An 18342-nucleotide genomic window follows, 5' to 3' on the forward strand; every position below is an offset into this window, starting at 1 on the left:
AGTGTAAGAGCAAAATCCTACAGATGGAGAGACTAGTAAGAGTTCCAAAAGCCGAAGAAACTCTAGACAAGCAAGAAGGACTAAAATGAAAGCGAGACTAGAAATGGAGAAAGGAGAAGAAAAGGCTGTTACAGTTGAGTTGGAAACAACTCAAGAGCAACAGACACAACAAAGGTAAGCTGAAACCCTTAAACCAGCTGAAGCACCCAAGAGTGCTAGTTCAGGAGGATCTGTCCTAGTGGACAAAGTGAATGAGCCTTTAGACGCGATTTTACAGGCTTATGAGGCTAGATTGAAAAATAGACAGACCTTAGAACAAAGATGGATGACCCATCTTTATCCTAAACTAGAGAAGCAGAGGCTAGAACTGTGTAAGCAGCTCATTGGAACTGCTCAAGCATTGCTAAAACCACCTCCACCAGAATTGAAGGATAAGATAGTCACCCCAGTGCACAAACATGAGAGCATTAAAGTAGACGAATTGCCTAGAGAAGAGGTGGATCATAGGGAAGAACCACTACCAAGGTCGCAAGACTCGAGGGTAGTCCAAAATACAACACATGAATCAATGAGGGATTTCCCACCCTATGTTCCTATAGTTGAGGAGCAGTGGTGGCCAGAGGAGTTATGGAAGATTGTCCGAGATGCCCAAAAAAGAGAAGAGGATGTTGGACCAGCACCATTTCCTGAAATCACATTAGATAGACCACAAATGAGTGTTGATGCGAGGTCATATCATGGTGATGTAGGATCGGTAGCCTCCGAAGACAGTAGACCTGCATCGTTAAGAACTTTGCTAGAGCACATGGGAGATTTTGAGGCAAAGTCTGAGATTGTGAGAGCTCCATCACAGAGGCTAGGAGGGACAAAAGAATTGGACACAAAAATTTTGATTGACTTGTTATCCACGCCAGTGAAGTGCACAATTGCGTTGGCAGAACTTTAGAAAATCGGGCCAAGTATGTGGACGGATATAGGAAAATGCTTGGAAAAAATTGGGATCAAAAGCCCGTTAAGGTTCCTGGAAAAAGAGCTAGATGAGATCGAGAAGCCTACATCAAATGTAAGACCGGTACCTCTGAACAAAGTAGGAGAGTACTGTGAAGGAGAAGATGGTAATGCCAGTTTGCCTGTCGAGTACAATGGGATTGAAACGAAAGCTATACTTGACAGCGGAGCAGGAATTTCCATAGCAACAAAACGAATATGGAAGAAATGGGGTAGGCCCGCCTTTAGAACAACCAGAATAAAATTACAGTTAGCTGATGGGCATGTGGAAAGACCCATGGGATTGCTAGAAGCGATAGTGGTGTCTTCTTGTGGTATAGAGTATGCGCATACTTTTTCCATAGTTGACTTTGACAAGAAAAATAACTATGAAATCATCCTTGGAAGACCATTCATGAGGCAACTCAAGATGGTACAAGATTGGGGTTATGATTATCTATACTTGAGACATGTTGAAACCACAACACGTGTAAAAATCATAGTTACTAGAACGCCCATGGAAGATTTTGATTCTGCAACACAAAGTGGATCAACAGACCATATGTGGATGGGCAAAAAGAAAGAAATCTGGATGTGCAGAGCATCGGAGTGTAGTGACTTTTGTTAAGTATGGAGCCTAATTTACCCTTGTAATTTTCTGTGGTAAAAACGCACATTTGTAAGGCCCCCATTATGAGGAGAAGACATCGTGCGTGAAGGAAAATCACTCACCGGAAACCAAAATTTTCACTATCAAAAATCAGGGGCAACTTTAGGGGCCTCTTGGAGGGTCCGATTTGGACTTATTCACACAAGGGCGGCTACACATGGCTGCCTCTCATAAGAGAGGGCAGCCCTTTTGGCCTATAAAAGAAGGCCATTTCTACACACATTTCATAGTGTGAAGTTGATGCAACAAGGTGAGTGTGAGGTGCTGAGATTGAAGCAAGGCGGGAGCTCCGTTAAGGGTATAATCCCTTTGTAAACTACTTCTTGTTTTGAAGTACTAAAGCCATTGAGTGGCTGCTTTCCCGTGGACGTAGCCCACATTGGGTGAACCATGTATATTGTGTGTACTCTCTCTCTCTCTCTCTCTCTCTCTCTCTCTCTCTCTCTCTCTCTCTCTACTCTATAATCTCGTGTATGTAAATTTGTCCCTCTCCATTAAGTAATCTACTCAATTATCTATTTAGCTACGTCTTATTTCCTAACAACTGGTATCAGAGCAAGGTTTGCTCGTAGCTAAATTATCTCAAGGAAAGGATTCCTTGAATTGAGTGGGAGTTATGGCGGAGGAAGGGAAGCTCAAGATTGAGAAGTTCAACGGCAAAAACTACCAACATTGGAAGATGCAGATTGAAGACTATCTCTACCAGAAGGACCTCTATTTGCCACTAGGCGGTCTTGCGAAGAAGCCCACAACAATGGTAGATGAAGCATGGACTGTCCTTGATCGAAAGGCACTGGGAACAATCCAGTTAAGCTTGGCATCAACGGTGACCTTCAATGTTTCGGAGATGAAGACCACGGAGGACTTGATGAAGTCACTTGACGACTTCTACGAGAAACCATCGGCATCCAATAAGGTATTTCTTATGAAGCGCTTGTTCAATCTAAAGATGGCAGAGAATGGTTCAATTGCAAAACACCTAAATGACTTTAACACAAACATAATTCAACTTCGATCGGTGAAAATCAATTTCGATGACGAAGTGCGAGCTCTCCTTATACTATCATCTCTACCGGATAGTTGGGACAGCCTTGTGATGGCTGTAAGTAATTCTATTTCTTGCACAAATACTCTTAAGTTTGATGATGTTGTGGGTGTTCTCCTAAGCGAGGAAATATGAAGGAGAAGCACAGGAGAATCATCAAGTGCTGCATTGTCAGTGGAAACAAGAGGAAGGCCTAAGAAGAGGTTCAAAAACCAAAAGGGTCGTGATCGCTCAAGGCGGAGCAAGTCACGCACAAAGTCAGTTCTTGAATGTTGGAACTGCGGCAAAAGGGTCGTGATCGCTCAAGGCGGAGCAAGTCACGCACAAAGTCAGTTCTTGAATGTTGGAACTGCGGCAAAAAGGGCCACGTTGTGCGGCACAAACTGACTTTGTGCGGAGCAAGTCACGCACAAAGTCAGTTCTTGAATGTTGGAACTGCGGCAAAAAGGGCCACGTCAAGAAGGATTGTTGGTCCAAGAAGAAGAAGGAGACAGAGTCTCAAGACAACAAGCCAACATCGGAGGCCAATGTGGCAGGTAAAGTAAAGCAAGATGCTCTAATTCTCTCATTAGACAATGTGTCTAATTCCTGGATAGTAGATTCCGGGGCTTCATTCCATGTGACACCACACAAGCAACATTTCCAAGACTACACCAAAGGTAATTTTGGGTATGTATACTTGGAGATGATGAAGCTTGTGAGATTGTCGGCAAAGGTACAGTTTCTGTCAAAACTGCTAACGGAAATGAATGGAAGCTTAAAGATGTTAGGCATGTTCCTTCTCTTCGTAAAAATTTAATCTCTACAGGACAATTGGACGATGAAGGTCACAACATTGCATTCGGAAGCAAACGGTGGAAGATCTCAAAGGGATCTTTGGTGGTTGCCAAGGGAGAAAAGGTCGGTACACTTTACTTGTGTACTGTTAGCACGCAACCTTCAGCTTGTGCAGCAACTACAGAAGTTGACAGTGCAGTGTGGCACTACCGGCTTGGGCATATGAGTGCCAAAGGAATGCAAATACTTCAAACAAAGAAGCTTCTACCAGGTTTGAAAGAAGTGGACTTAGAGTTCTGTGAAGATTGTGTTTATGGTAAACAAAAGAGGGTAAAATTTCAAAAATCAAAAAATGAAAGAAAAAATAAAAAACTTGAGTTGGTTCATTCTGATGTTTGGGGTCCTGCAAGTACACCATCACTTGGTGGCTCATTGTACTATGTAACATTCATAGACGATGCGACTAGAAAAACATGGGTTTATGTCATGAAGAATAAATCCGATGTATTTTCCATATTTCAAAGGTGGAAAGCCTTTGTGGAGAATGAAACAGGTACCAAAGTTAAATGCCTCAGATCCGACAATGGAGGTGAATATTGCAGCCAAGCTTTTGTGCTAGCAATGGAATTCGGAGGCAAAGGACAACCCCAAGGACACCTTAGCAAAATGGTATTTTGGAAAGGATGAACAGGACAATCATGGAGCGAGCACGAAGCAAGCCAGGCCTACCGCTTGAGCTTTGGGCGGAAGCTGTAAGTACGTCTGTGTACTTAATCAATCGGTCACCCTCAACGGCATTGGATGGGGGAGTTCCAGAAGAGGCATGGACAGGTAAACCGGTGAATTATGCATTTCTCAAAGTGTTTGGGTGTGAGGCTTTCATGCACATAGATAGAAGCCTAAGATCAAAGCTAGATGCAAAGTCTAAAAAGTGTTTCTCCATTGGCTATGGAGAAGGTGACTTTGGGTATCGCCTATGGAATCCTGAAGATGGTAAAATCTTAAGGAGTAGGGATGTAACTTTTAACGAACAAAATATGTACAAAGATTACTTGGAAAGAAATCAAACAAAAGAAACAGGTGATGAGTATATGGAGCTTGAGGACGGTGAAGACTCAAGGACTGCAAACGGTGACAATGTGCAACAACGTCAACCAAATGAGGAGCCTCAACCTATTCCCCGAAGATCTACAAGAGCAAGTAGACCTCCAGAAAGGTTTGTTCCTTCCTTCAACCATCTCTTGATCTCAGATTCTGGAGAGCCGGAATCATACAAAGAAGCTATGCAACATGAATCCAAAGAAGAATGGACCAAGAGCATGCAAGTGGAGATGGACTCGCTACATCGCACCCAAACATGGGAATTGGTTGAGTTTCCTAAAGGTAAGAGGGCACTTCAAAACAAATGGGTGTACAAGGTGAAGGAAGAACAATGAAATATTTTCTCCTGCTGTAAAAATGAACTCAATTAGGCTTGTCTTAAGCCTTGTGGCTGTTCATGATCTAAATATCGAGCAAATGGATGTAAATACGGCATTCCCTCACGGTGACTTAGAGGAGGAAATCTACATGCATCAACCAAAGGGGTATGAAGTAAAAGGTAACGACAAAATGGTTTGTAGATTAAAGAAGAGCTTGTATGGTTTAAAGCAAGCATCAAGACAATGGTACTTGAAGTTTGATCGATGGATGTTGGATCATGGATTCACAAGATGCAACTCGGATCACTGCGTCTACACGAAGAATTTGGGAGATGGGAAATTTATCATCCTAATGTTGTATGTTGATGACATGTTGATTGCAAGTGCTAACATGCAGGACATCAAAGACCTAAAAGAGGAACTGTCTAAATCTTTTTCAATGAAATATTTAGGTGTTGCAAAGAGGATACTTGGTATGAAAAAAGGACAGGATGAAGAAGACAATAAATCTATCTCAAGAAGATTACATCAAGAAGGTACTAGAAAGGTTTGCAATGCAAAATGCAAAACCTGTTTCTACACCTTTGGCTGGTCACTTTAAACTAACAAAGGATATGTGTCCAAAGACACAAGAGGAGATAGCCTATATGTCTAAAGTTCCATATGCTGTAGCGGTAGGTTCTCTAATGTATGCTATGGTTTGGACAAGGCCAGACATTGCACATGCAATGGGAGTTGTGAGTAGGTTCATGGACAACCCAGGTAAAGAGCATTGGCAAGCTGTGAAGTGGATACTTAGGTATCTAAAAGGGACAACAACAAATGCTTTGTATTTTGGAGGAACTGATACTTTTCTAGAAGGGTATGCTGATGCAGATATGGCAGGTGACAAAGATACTCGAAGGAGCACTACTGGCTATGTGTTCACGGTTGGAGGCACAGGAGTAAGTTGGGCTTCAAAGCTGAAGAAAGTGGTTTCACTTTCTACCACGGAAGCAGAGTATGTAGCAATGACGGAGGCAAGCAAACAAATTCTGTGGCTTCACAGATTCTTAGAAGAGCTTGGATTCAAACAAGACAATTGTGTCTTGTACAGTGATAGCCAAAGCGCTATCCATCTTGCGAAGAACTCAGCCTTTCATTCAAGGACAAAGCACATTGAGGTGAGATATCACTTCATACGCACTCTTTTGGAAGAGGGACAGCTAAAGCTAGGAAAGGTGCATACAAGTGAAAATCCTGCAGACATGTTTACAAAGGTGGTCAACAAGGAGAAGTTGAGCTTTTGCTCATCTTCAATCGGCATTCAAGGATAAGAAGCCAGAATGGAAAGCAGTGATAGGTTTGGTTTGGAGATCAGTCTCCAAGTGGGAGACTATTAAGTATGGAGCCTGATTTACCCTTGTAATTTTCTGTGGTAAAAACGCAGATTTGTAAGGCCCCCATTATGAGGAGAAGCCCCCGAGACTTTTTTTTTTCCCCTCGCCGGAATATTCCTTTTCGTTGGAATATTATGGCCGGACGACGGCCGAAAAGTGGTCGAAAAACAACCGTCGGTTGGCCGGTGGCCAGTAGTCAATGGCCGGTGGCCGGTGGTTGGAAGTCAATGGCTGGTGGCCGGTGGCCGAATTCAAAAGCGGACTTGTCTTCTCAAGGGCGGCCACACATGGGCGGATTGGAGGGTCCGAGTTGGACTTATTCACACAAGGGCGGCTACACATGGCTGCCTCTCATAAGAGAGGGCAGCTCTTTTGGCCTATAAAAGAAGTCCATTTCTACACACATTTCATAGTGTGAAGTTGATGCAACAAGGTGAGTGTGAGGTGGTGAGAGTGAAGCAAGGCGGGAGCTCCGTTAAGGGTATAATCCCTTTGTAAACTACTTATTGTTTTGAAGTACTAAAGCCATTGAGTGGCTGCTTTCCTGTGGACGTAGCCCACATTGGGTGAACCACGTATATCGTGTGTACTCTCTCTCTCTCTCTCTCTCTCTCTCTCTCTCTCTCTCTCTCTCTCTCTCTACTCTATAATCTCGTGTATGTAAATCTGTCTCTCTCCATTAAGTAATCTACTCAATTATCTATTTAGCTACGTCTTATTTCCTAACAACTTTGGGAGAAATGAGAATTCCTTAGAGAGTGTCTTAGAAGATGATGCTTACATAAGAGAACCTTTTCTGGAAGAGGCGTTAGAACGGCTAGAGTGGACTCAGATATTGGCTACTTTGATGTCTATGTTAATGAGACCACACCAACAAAATTTTGCAATGAGAATGGATATGACATAGTCCCCTACTACATGCTAAGGGTTATGTGTGAGACAGATGAAGAATCTAAGTATGATGAACTCAAAGTCAAGACAAATGACTCTATGGGTGATCCTGCTTGTGATTCATATAATGAAGGGTCAGATAGGCAAGAAGTGAATACCTCAATGATGTCTACAATATCATTGGGTGGTATTGCTACACTTGCTACAACGGAGGGAGGTATGAGAGCTATCCAAAGTTCTAGATGCAAATCACCACCACATGATGCATCTCTCACCACTGGAACCTCAAACGCAAGGAGCCCAAACAAGGAAGATAATCAGCCAGGAGAAGACAATGATAGATTAGATAAGATGCAACAAAGTCAAAGAGGTGCATCTATCTCATTCATGAAAGTCAAAGTAGAAGGGATACGACTGACGTTAGTGGGTTTTCACAAGGAACTACCATGCTATGTGGACGTTGAAGACAATGTCTACCGCAAGCCCAAGCAAGACACAAATGAAACCCCGACAATTCAGGTAGTGCAAATAGAGACATGCACAGGCACACCAAATCCACATCCTAGTTTGGTTCAAGACTGCTAGGGATCAGACTACATGCAACTAAAGCAAAATATTGAAACAAAAGTAGAGTGGTTGTCGCGAGAGGACCTCTCAGAAGTTGCCTATTATCCAAGGGAAGTTAAATTGGTCCAGAAAAACCAAGGAAAGCGAGAAATTAATGGTTTATACAAAGATAGAGCTGATCGTTGGTACAGAGCGATAACAAATCATGAAATCCTTGAAGAAAATGATACAAAATTTGATGCCATTGAAGATGGATCAACATAAGGCATAAACTACAAGTCTCTAGCTGGTAATGTTTATCGCCTAGTCATGAGTTTAGCTCTTGTATGGAGAGAAGATTTTTGCCAAATCATTTTCTCACTTCCTGACCTGGAAATACCATTGAGTGATGAGATTCTTACTGATGAAGAAGAGGAGGCCCAACTTAGGGACGAAGGGCAATTACTTTTATTTTGGGACGGTGAAACCAGATGGAAGGACCCAGTTTACTCAGATTACTTTTCGCAAAGATGGATCACACAATACGATGGAAACCCTGCACCAAAGAGCCTATGGGTAGAGCGTCGAATGAATTGTTGCATGACAAGGGATAAATTCTATTACCCAGATTTTATCTCTCAAGAATTCTCAGCCAATGAAGTATCTTACATACTACCGCCATAACCAAATGCAGAGGAGATGAACCAAACAAGTGGAATAGCTATGAGTCAAGAAGTAAGTGTGTCTAACCCTACTTCACATATCAATGATCACTCTCAAGAGATTGGAGTACAACCCAGTATGGAAATAAATCCATCACTCACGCATGATCAGTAAAAGCACGTGCATGAGCACACATCCCCACCGCAGGATGACATGACACAAAGTGAACCACTACAAAACACTGCACAAGAAAAGTTCAAAACCGGGTTATCAGCTATGGGGATAGCACAAAACCAGATACCTAGCCCAAATACTGGTCATATAGAAATAGGTGCTCTTTGCGATCAGTGTGCGATAACACACTTGATTCCAAACTGTCCAACTCGAATGCATAGTACAAAGGAGGAGCCGCAAGTCAATAGAGCAAAGTTGCAGGAAGAAGGGCTAAGATCCAAAGAAAATGCTTCAGGTCCAGCGCCTACAAACAAGCAATATGAAGACTTGAAATCAATCAAAGAAGAGGTGCGGCAAGTGACAGGAAGTTCAGACACTATTGGTGAAATTTCAACAACTGAAGTCAAGGAAGAAGACCCTATGACTCTACAGAAACCAAATGCTGATTTTGTCTCTCCAAAAGACATATCAGAGGAAATGGTGGTCAAGCAGGAGCTAGAACACACAGATGAACTCACAAGTGTGAAAAATGAAGAAGAAGACGACAAGGAGTCCAGGCCAAAGATTGCTCAAGTCACTCAAGAGAACATAGGCAATCTAGTACCAAAGAAGATCAACTTTTTGCTAAGTGCACAAGACGGAGTCAAGATGAATTTTATGGCAGAAATTGATACAAAATTCCACGACTAATTTCATGTCATATGGCATGTGGTTACTTCTAGGTAAGCCAAAGCTTTATGATATTCAGATAAAGGTAAATCTCTCACCTGAAGTAGATGTTATAAGTATGGGGATTGCAGAAGCTACTCTCCAACTACACTCACAGAATGTCAAAGAAAAATTATTGGTGGTAGATTCTCGACAAATGGGAACACACTTGATTTTGTCCAAGCCATGGGCACAAGTCTTTGAAGATGAGCCTGAATCTTCAACAATGGTCATCACGACAAGCTATCAAGTGGCAACAGAGGTCAAGCCTACAACAGTTCAAAGATTCTTGGCTATTGAAAAAGGCAAAGCTAAAGTAATCCCACAGTCTCTAGCCCAGCCAATGCAGGTGCAAGACAAAGCGTCTACATCAAAATCCAAACCATCAACAAAACAATGGAAACCCAAGAAAAAAGTCTATCAACCGAAGTTTCCATCGCCCAAAAGTCTCCAAAGGAAGTCAAAACAGGTCAACCAAGTGCTAGTATCCAAGGCACGGATTAAAGTTATTGATCCAATTTGGATACAATCACAGGAACAACCTCAACAAGCAAAGGTAACAGGATGGATCACATCAAGCGAGTCAATTATTGCACAAGGCAACAAGAAAGGAAATTCAGATGTTTGGGTCAACAAGCCCAAGATAACAGCCTGGCGATATCCATTCCATGACAACCACTCAGACAGGAATCAACAAAGGCATCAACGTCAATCACATAACTCAAGCAAGAGAAAGGACAGGTACAAAAATCAAAAGAGAAGGTCTTCCACTGGACAAACCATATGACAAGTTTGGGTAATGAAATCAGAATTCTACCAGACTACCCAACAAAGTCAAGTGAAGATCACCTCCAAGCAAGTCCAAAGATTCATTCCAGTCGAGTTACTCGAAGCACAAGGATTCTATGAGGGTAACTTTCAAATCTGGTTACCTAAGGTAGTAGCTTATCAAGGAATCACCCAGGAAAAGCAAGAAACATCAAGAAATCAAGAGCAGCCACCCGCTACACCCAAGAGTACTACAACCTATAGATGGATCCCTCGTCAATTACTACAAGAGCAAGGCTTTTACAAAAGTAACAGCCATATTTGGAAATTAAACCATCAAGTCAAAGAAGAAACAAGGCAAGTGGCAAAGGAGATCACACCAGGCCCAAGAACAATGTGGGTTCCAAAATCCGCGATTGAGGCTCAACAACAAGAAAGATACACAACTCCTTTACAACCTCTTAACAAAAAAAAGAAAGCAACGGTAAATGCGAAGGTCACAGTTTTAAAGAACACTATTTGGAAGAAGAAGACTTCATCAACCATTGCTTCAACATCAATACATGTCTCATCAAGAGACCACAATTTGCTACCAAGGAATGAAGAGTAGATATATGCCAATGTATTGGACAACATGGCATCTCAAATAGAAACTAACGAGAAAGGCCTAAACATCAAAAGCATATGGAATTGGATTTCAGGCCGTGATCAGGTAAGTCCAAGTCGCCATTAAACTTACATGGCATAAGAGTCTAGAGTCCGGCAGCTAAGCCACTAAATGAGCAAAGTGTCAGACCCAAGCTTCAAGTTAATATTTTTCTGTGGTCTATGAGTCTAGCTAATAGGTATAAGCTCAAGCTGGAGAGTTGAGCATACATAAAGTCATGTCGCTCATGCTAGAAGAGGTGAGCATAAGAGTCAAAGTCCATATAAAATATAAGGTGGAAGGCGGAGTAGTTCAAAACAAAAACACTCACGCACTTGACACAGTGAGGAAGAGTGGAGAAACCTCGACAGCAAAAACCCTTCTTGTGAGTAGTGAAAGCTTTTGAAGCACTCATGCTATATGTTTTTCTCGCTACACTAACTCCATGAAGAACCCATCAATACTCTCTCGCACCGCATCTTGTTTAACATGCATAACTCTGTGCAAGCATATAGATGTCCCATCATTGGACATATGCATTAGGCACTCTTTTTTATTCCACCCTGCACTTACACAAACAAATGACGATGACCAAGCGGAAACAGGTTTTATGAGCCTTTGCTCAACAACAATGACTCTGACTTCAAGCTACTAACACTTATCCATGTATATCAAGCCCATAGTAGTAGCCATATGGCCATATGTACTTTAACTCAGCATAACTCTATAACATCAAAACCTAAGTACATATAGCCTCACATTTAATTATGACTAAAGACATTTTTTCCCACTGGGCTTTTCCCTTTAGTCTTATCCAAGTATCCAAGACCTTCATTTTGTATATACGCTACATTTTACTTTTACTCTTTTATTTTTTATAACAACAAAAACAAGAAGAACCACGATATCCCCACACTACTAATTGCAAATCTACTGACAAGTCAAAAGGGAGAGGCCAAAAAACAGCTTAAGAAAGCTTCAAGTCAACTTACAGGTACGACTGCCAGATAACAACCACAGGAAAAGCAAACTAGAGTTACAATGACAACGACCTGCTGCACCAACAAGTCGATACAACCTCATGCAATTCAAGATACAACAACCAATCGGAGGGGGAGAATTCCAGGCTTCAAATACACTACAGGTACAACTTCAAGGCAGCATTAACATCACGCAAAGCAACCAACTGCAAAAGAGGTTGCCACAACAACTTCAACCAACACCAAGACATCAAGAACTCGTCAATGCCAGCAAAGACATAGGGTCTTGTCGGGGACGACAAGAATTCGGAGGGGGAGAGTGTTGAAAGGACGCCCTTTAAACAACGTTTCCATAAATATTCCATTAAGATTCCTCAAAGATTCTGTAAAGATTCCACATGAAGATGGTGATGAAGTAATGAAGATGAAGATGGATGTTGCAACATGAAGATACAAGTGCATGGACTTCATCGAATATCTCGTTATTATTATTTTGAGCCATTACGGCCACTTTTGTAATGTTTACGGGAACCTCATATTTAAAGTCGACACTTGTATTTTTGCCACAGATGCTTGTATAATGAGTATAGCCAACTTAGTTTCTTGTAATTAAGCTCTGTAGAAGCCTAGGGACAATTCAGGTCATTTGGCCGGACATTAGATATGAAGGCTTTGTATATAAGCTGAAACCTAAGGCTTTGTAACGGACACATTACGTTATATCTCAATTAATATACAGTCGTGGTTTCTGCAGCACAGGGTAGTGAGCTTCACGCACACACACCGTCGCGCACACTAATCACATTGCAGATCTGAGAGTAGGAGCGTGTTAGCATCAAGGAGCTCTCCGCGTGGACGCAAGCAATGCAAGCTGAGGACCACATCGCAATCCCGCCTGCTACGAGCTATATTTGGTCGTAAGTACCTCAAACAACATCCGTTCTGAATGATCAAGTAATCATTAGAATCAGGGCGAGAAGCTCTTCGTGTTGATATCTTTGTAGATCAGTTCTTGACACTTTGGAAATTACTGTTTTGAGCCTATCGCGACAGCGATTAGAGGTCTTACAGTTATGGTTTTCAGGGTTTAGGTGTTTGGCCATATAGGATATTTCCTTGTGAGTCTTGCCCTCCGATTTCGAGTCATTCCGATATGATTTGAGACTATTTCGAGCTTGTAGTGTTTCGTAGGATGCGTTGTCTGTTTCTTTGCTTTATGGTAGTGTTGTGGTAGGATTAGTGACTGTAGAGTGTTGTTAGTGTCTAGCTCAGGGTTGACAACCCAGAGATTGCCTCCATGCCCTAGTTGGATTAGCTACATCCTCGCATTGACAGTTTGTTGGTCTGTGTTCTCGCTGTGCTCCATCGTCCGTCGCGGCGTACCCGCTAACAATGACCTCCCTGGGGGTTACAAGAGGAGTATGTAGAGTTTCCAATCGATCAAACACCAACCCATGATGTCTCTAAGCTCCAAAAGGCATCTCACTCTTCATCTTCCGAGGCGTCCTCCCTAGCTACACCTCCTCATCTAGTCAAAGAAGTCAACCTGGGAGACCCCGAAAACCCTCAGTACATTCTCTTAGCCGCTTGGTTATGGGAGCATCCCGTGCTACTCAATGAGGTAGTCTCTTTTATGCACTCTTTTAAAGATGTTTTTTCTTGGTCCTACAAGGATTTGGAAGGGATCCCACCAGAATTGGGTGTTCATACTATCCCTCTGGTTGAAGGGGCTAACCCTGTCAGAGGCCGAGCTTACAAGCTGAACCCAAAGTATGCAAAAGCTGTCAAGTCAGAGCAAGAAAAAATGCAAGAGGTAGGGATAATTGTACATGTGGAGTACTCTGAGTGGCTCTCTCCCATGGTGATATCCCTAAGAAGCATTCTAATAAAATCCATGTGTGCATAGATTACTGCACTCTGAACAAGGTAACTATCCCAGACGGTTTTCCCACACCTTTCACTGAGCATGTGCACAAAGATGTAGTAGGGCATGTATTGTACAGTTTCATGGATGGGTTCAGTGGATACAATCAGTTGGGCATCCATCCAGGTGATCAGATCAAAATGGCTTTTGTGACTCCGTGGGGTATTTTTATCTACACTAGAATGTCGTTTGGGTTGAAAAATGCTCCATCTTCCTTCAATCGCACAATATATCTCATATTTTGTCCCTTACTTTATGGGTCATCTTTGCATCTTCATGGACAATTTTTTGACCTTCTCGGGTGCTCAATGTTCAACCCCATTGGAAAATCTAGAGGAGCGCCTCGCTCAGCTCTCTACTGTCTTCCTCAAGTACAAAGAGGCACGCCTATAGCTCAATCCAAAAAAATGTCATTTTTTGGTCATTGAGGGCACACTTCTAGGCCATGTGGTGTCTGCTAAAGGTTTAGCACCTAACTCAGAGAAGATCATGTGGCCATCTTGAAGTTACCACCTCCCATCAACCCAAAAGGTGTTCAGAGCTTTGTAGGCCACACACGCTATCATCACAGGTTTATACGAATGTATGCATAGGTGGCTCAACCATTGACCCAACTCACTAGTGCTACTGTTCCCTTCCAATGGTCAAAACCTGAGGCTGAAGCATTTGCGTACCTCAAAAAACCCCTCATCAAAGCACCTATTCTAGTGGCTCCCAATTGGTCATCCCTTTTCATGTGCATATTGATGCCAAACAACAGGCTGTGGGTGTTGTGCTGACTCAGCCTAGTAAGGAGTACAACCTGGATCGCCTTGTTCACTACGCAAGTCGCCTACTCACCAAAGCAGAGCGCAACTATAGCACCACAGAAAGGGAAGGTTTGGCTATTGTGTATGCTCTACAAAAAGTTCACCATTATTTATTAGGGGTCCATTTCATAATTATTATTGATTATCATGCCCTGCGTTATCTACTTAATAAGCCCCGCAAGTTTCAGGTCGAGTATGGTGGTGTCTACTCTTATTTCAAGAGTTTGATTTTGAGGTGATACTCAGACCTAGTAAACATCATGTCCTTGTTGACCACCTCTCTCGCGTTCAAATTGGTGAAGCAGCTACAAGGGTTGAGGATGACTTTCCCAATAGCAGTCTCTTTAAGGTGGATACCTCTCCGGAATGGTACGACAATGTTTTGCATTTTCTATCTACTGGCTTGTACCTAGAGAACGCATCTCCACTGCAGAAGAGACGTCTGTTGTTGAAGTCTAGGCCATTCACTCTAATTTGAGGCCAGCTCTAGAATTCAGGACCGGATGGTGTTCTGAGGCGGTGTGTCTCCCCTCATGAAGTTTATATTTTGGAGGATGCCCATAGTGGTCCTACTGGTGGCCATTACCCTGGTCATATCACCACCCAGAAGATTCTTCAGAGTGGTCTATGGTGGCCCTATGTTTTTTGGGATGCAATTGCATATGTAAAAGTCTATGATGTGTGTCAGCGCTGCGGACCTAAACCAAGCAAGCAGCCCAATCGTCCTCTGCAGGTCTCTATGACATGGAAGCCCTTTGATAGATGGGGCATGGATTTTGTGGGTCAAATTTCTCCCCCCGCCCAACCAGGTAATCGAAAGTATCTACTGGTGGCTACAGATTATGCAACCAAGTGGGCGTAGGTACAACTGATTGCACTGGAAATACTGTAGCCAAGTTTCTGTATGAAAATATTTTGTGTAGGTTTGGATGTCTCCTAGAGATCACCACTGATAGGGGAAGTCACTTTGTTAATGAAATGATCTCAATCTTGCTCTCCAACTATAAGATTTTTTATCGTAAGTCTTGTTCCTATTATCCTAGAGCAAATGGGCGGCGGGCCAAGAGCATCAAAAGATTTTGATAGCCCTTCTGCCGAAAGCGTGTCATCTCCATCCAGTGTCTTGGGCTCAAGCTATCCACGGAACCCTTTGGGCATACCAAACTTCTTTCAAAGCCACAACCAATCACACACCATTTCAGTTTGCTTTCGGTTTGGAAGTGATAGCACCCTTCGAGTTCAACTCAAGATCTCCGGGAGCCGGCAATCTGCATGCCAATGGGGGTTTGGGGTCGGCATCTATCTCTCGTCTCTACCTTTTGGAAGAAAGCCAAAGATTGGCTTCTCAGACTCTGCAAGCAAAGCAGCTTTGTCACAAAGCATGGCATGATTTCCATATCCGTAAGCCAAAAATCATGCAAGGATCACTAGTGTTATTTTATCAAGCTCGATAAAGAAAAAAAGCAAAGAAGTTGGTTCCAGCCTGGCAAGGACCATACAAGGTGCAGGAGATTCTACCCCAAGGGGCCGTACAATTATCCACCCTAGAAGGAGTTCCACTGCCCTTAGTCAATGGGTCTAGGATCAAATGTTATCATCTTGTAAGCTGACGTTCAAGGTTCTCGAATCAAGTGTTGATCTTACTCTCCGCCTCCTCAACCCTAAACTTGATATTGATGTTCCCCATCACTATCTCATATACCCTCTCCTTCTGCTGTTTTGGTGGGCATGATTCTAGATTTTGTTAAACTCTCTCCTTCACTCTATGTTAGTATCTCATGTACCCTCTCCTTCGGCTGCTCTGGTGAGCATGGTTCTAGATTTTGTATGACTCTTTCTTTGTGTATCGGTCGTATTAAAGATGGATCACTCTTCTTGTGGTTCACTTTGAGGTCCTCAACTGTAGTCGGTTGTTCTTCAATTAACTCTGCTCACTTAGTTGACTTTTGTTTGGCCTACCCAGTCTCTCCACCCGAGTAATGCCTTACTAAAGCTTCTAATGATCTCTAGCACTCCACATGGCACTAAGTTCTCTTGCTCTTTATATAGGTCTCTTTGCTCTTCATTTGGCTATCTTGTGGGTGTGCCAATTACATGTTCAATATCAATTTAACTTTGCATTATCATATACGACGAAATTCAATACTCACGTTACCCATATCTTTCAATGAGTTTAATTACCTTGTTCTCTGCATTACCTCTTAATCTTCCCAACCTGCTTGATGCTTCTAGTGTACTTGTGAACTTGCTTCATGCTTTGGGTGTACTTGTGAACCTTCTTGATGCTTCTGATGTACTTGTGCTCACCTTTGGCCTCCCCCTCGCCCCCGCCTTTGTCTGGTTTCCCCCTCGCCCTTGACTCGCTCATGTACTAGGTCTTTCCCTCGCCCTCGCCCTCCCCATTGTCACCCTCGCCCTTGCCTCGCCCATGCTGGTCTTGACCTCCCTTGCTTGGCCTCACCCTCGTCCTTCGCAGACTTTGCCTTTGCAAGCCACCCTAGGCCTGCATATCACAAAAACAAAACTCAAGTTCCATTGACTGGCCTCCTCTCTCTCCATCACCAGGCTTCCTTTCTCTCTGTGCTCCTTGGCCACCCAAGTACTGAGTAGTACTATGAAACTGGCAGCTTTTGAACATCGTTAAATTCAAGCTTGACCTGCTATAGTAACAATGGGGATGTACGATGTATTTGGGTGTGGTTGAGAACATGTATCTAGGTGTGGTTTAAGGCGCCAAAGGCTCGAGCTCTACTTAAGTGTGGAAAATATTTGTACATGTATCAGGTGCGATCATCAATTGCAGATAAATTCTCTGGTATATTTCATCAGTATGGTTCGTACTCAAAATTGAGAACAGCACCTCCAGTCGAAGCAAGAGTCCTCTACCTCCTCTGGGATAGCAATGAAAGTAAATCAGACTATGCCCCAAGTTCAAAGCAACTATCCAAGGAATCTTCCAAGGAAGATTCACCCCAATCAGTCACTCCTGGCAAGGTCACCACTCTCCAGGTGCCCCATCCTTCTAGTGCCATCTTGAAGGTACCCTTACTAATGATATATCACTTACAGGCGCCCAACCCAGTACTAAAAGATGTTTTCTCTTAGCAGTAGTTATTGCACCTTGGTCTGCAAAATTTGGCTCAGGCTAATGTGTCTTGCACCATTTCCAATGCCAAGCTGGGTGCCCTTTTACTCACTATTTGACCAATGGACCTTATGTATTGACCTTGCATGTGGACAAACTGCTAAGCATGATAATCTTAGTCAAAGACAAGAGAAGTTATCTTTTTGTATGGATGTCAAACATGCACCAATGTATATTGAAATGGTTGAGCAAAAGTTATGGATGACAAAGCTTCAATATGACGCACCATTGGAAATTAAATGGGAAGCTTTCAAGTAAGTTATTTGGTCTTGTGCCAAAGAATGCTTTGCCGTAAAGCATGCCCATGATATCAACAAAGATAGATTACGCAAAAGGTGGTTTGATAAACAAGATGCTTGAAATGCCTTGATAAAGCTAGATGCAACTTGGACAAAGACAACTATCAAAGTCATTTGCATACATACAAGGAATTGATTCAAAAGAAAAGTAGAAGATGGGAAGTCAATTATTAATTTTTTTCAAGTCCAAGAAAAGGCACGTGCATGTGGAGGATTTTGGAGAAACTTGAGGGGCAAGCAGGTTGAGCATTTTGGTAACTTGATTCTTGTGGATATGTACACACATTATAGGCAGCTATATGAGAAACCAAAGGCTAGAATGATGCAATTTTATGGTTCACTCTCATGCATGTCCTCTTTTTTTACTATTGCGGTGCAGCAGCCTCAAAAAGTTGGCTACTTGCAAAGCAGGAGATCTTCAAGGTATCAAACCGAAAATGATTAAATGGACATAAGATTTTACACATGAGTGGATATGTGATATGTTCAACCTTGCACCTCACATGGTAT

The sequence above is a fragment of the Adiantum capillus-veneris genome, chromosome 13 (assembly GCF_014529385.1).
Source record: "Adiantum capillus-veneris isolate H3 chromosome 13, ASM1452938v2, whole genome shotgun sequence".
Lineage (NCBI taxonomy): Eukaryota > Viridiplantae > Streptophyta > Polypodiopsida > Polypodiales > Pteridaceae > Adiantum > Adiantum capillus-veneris.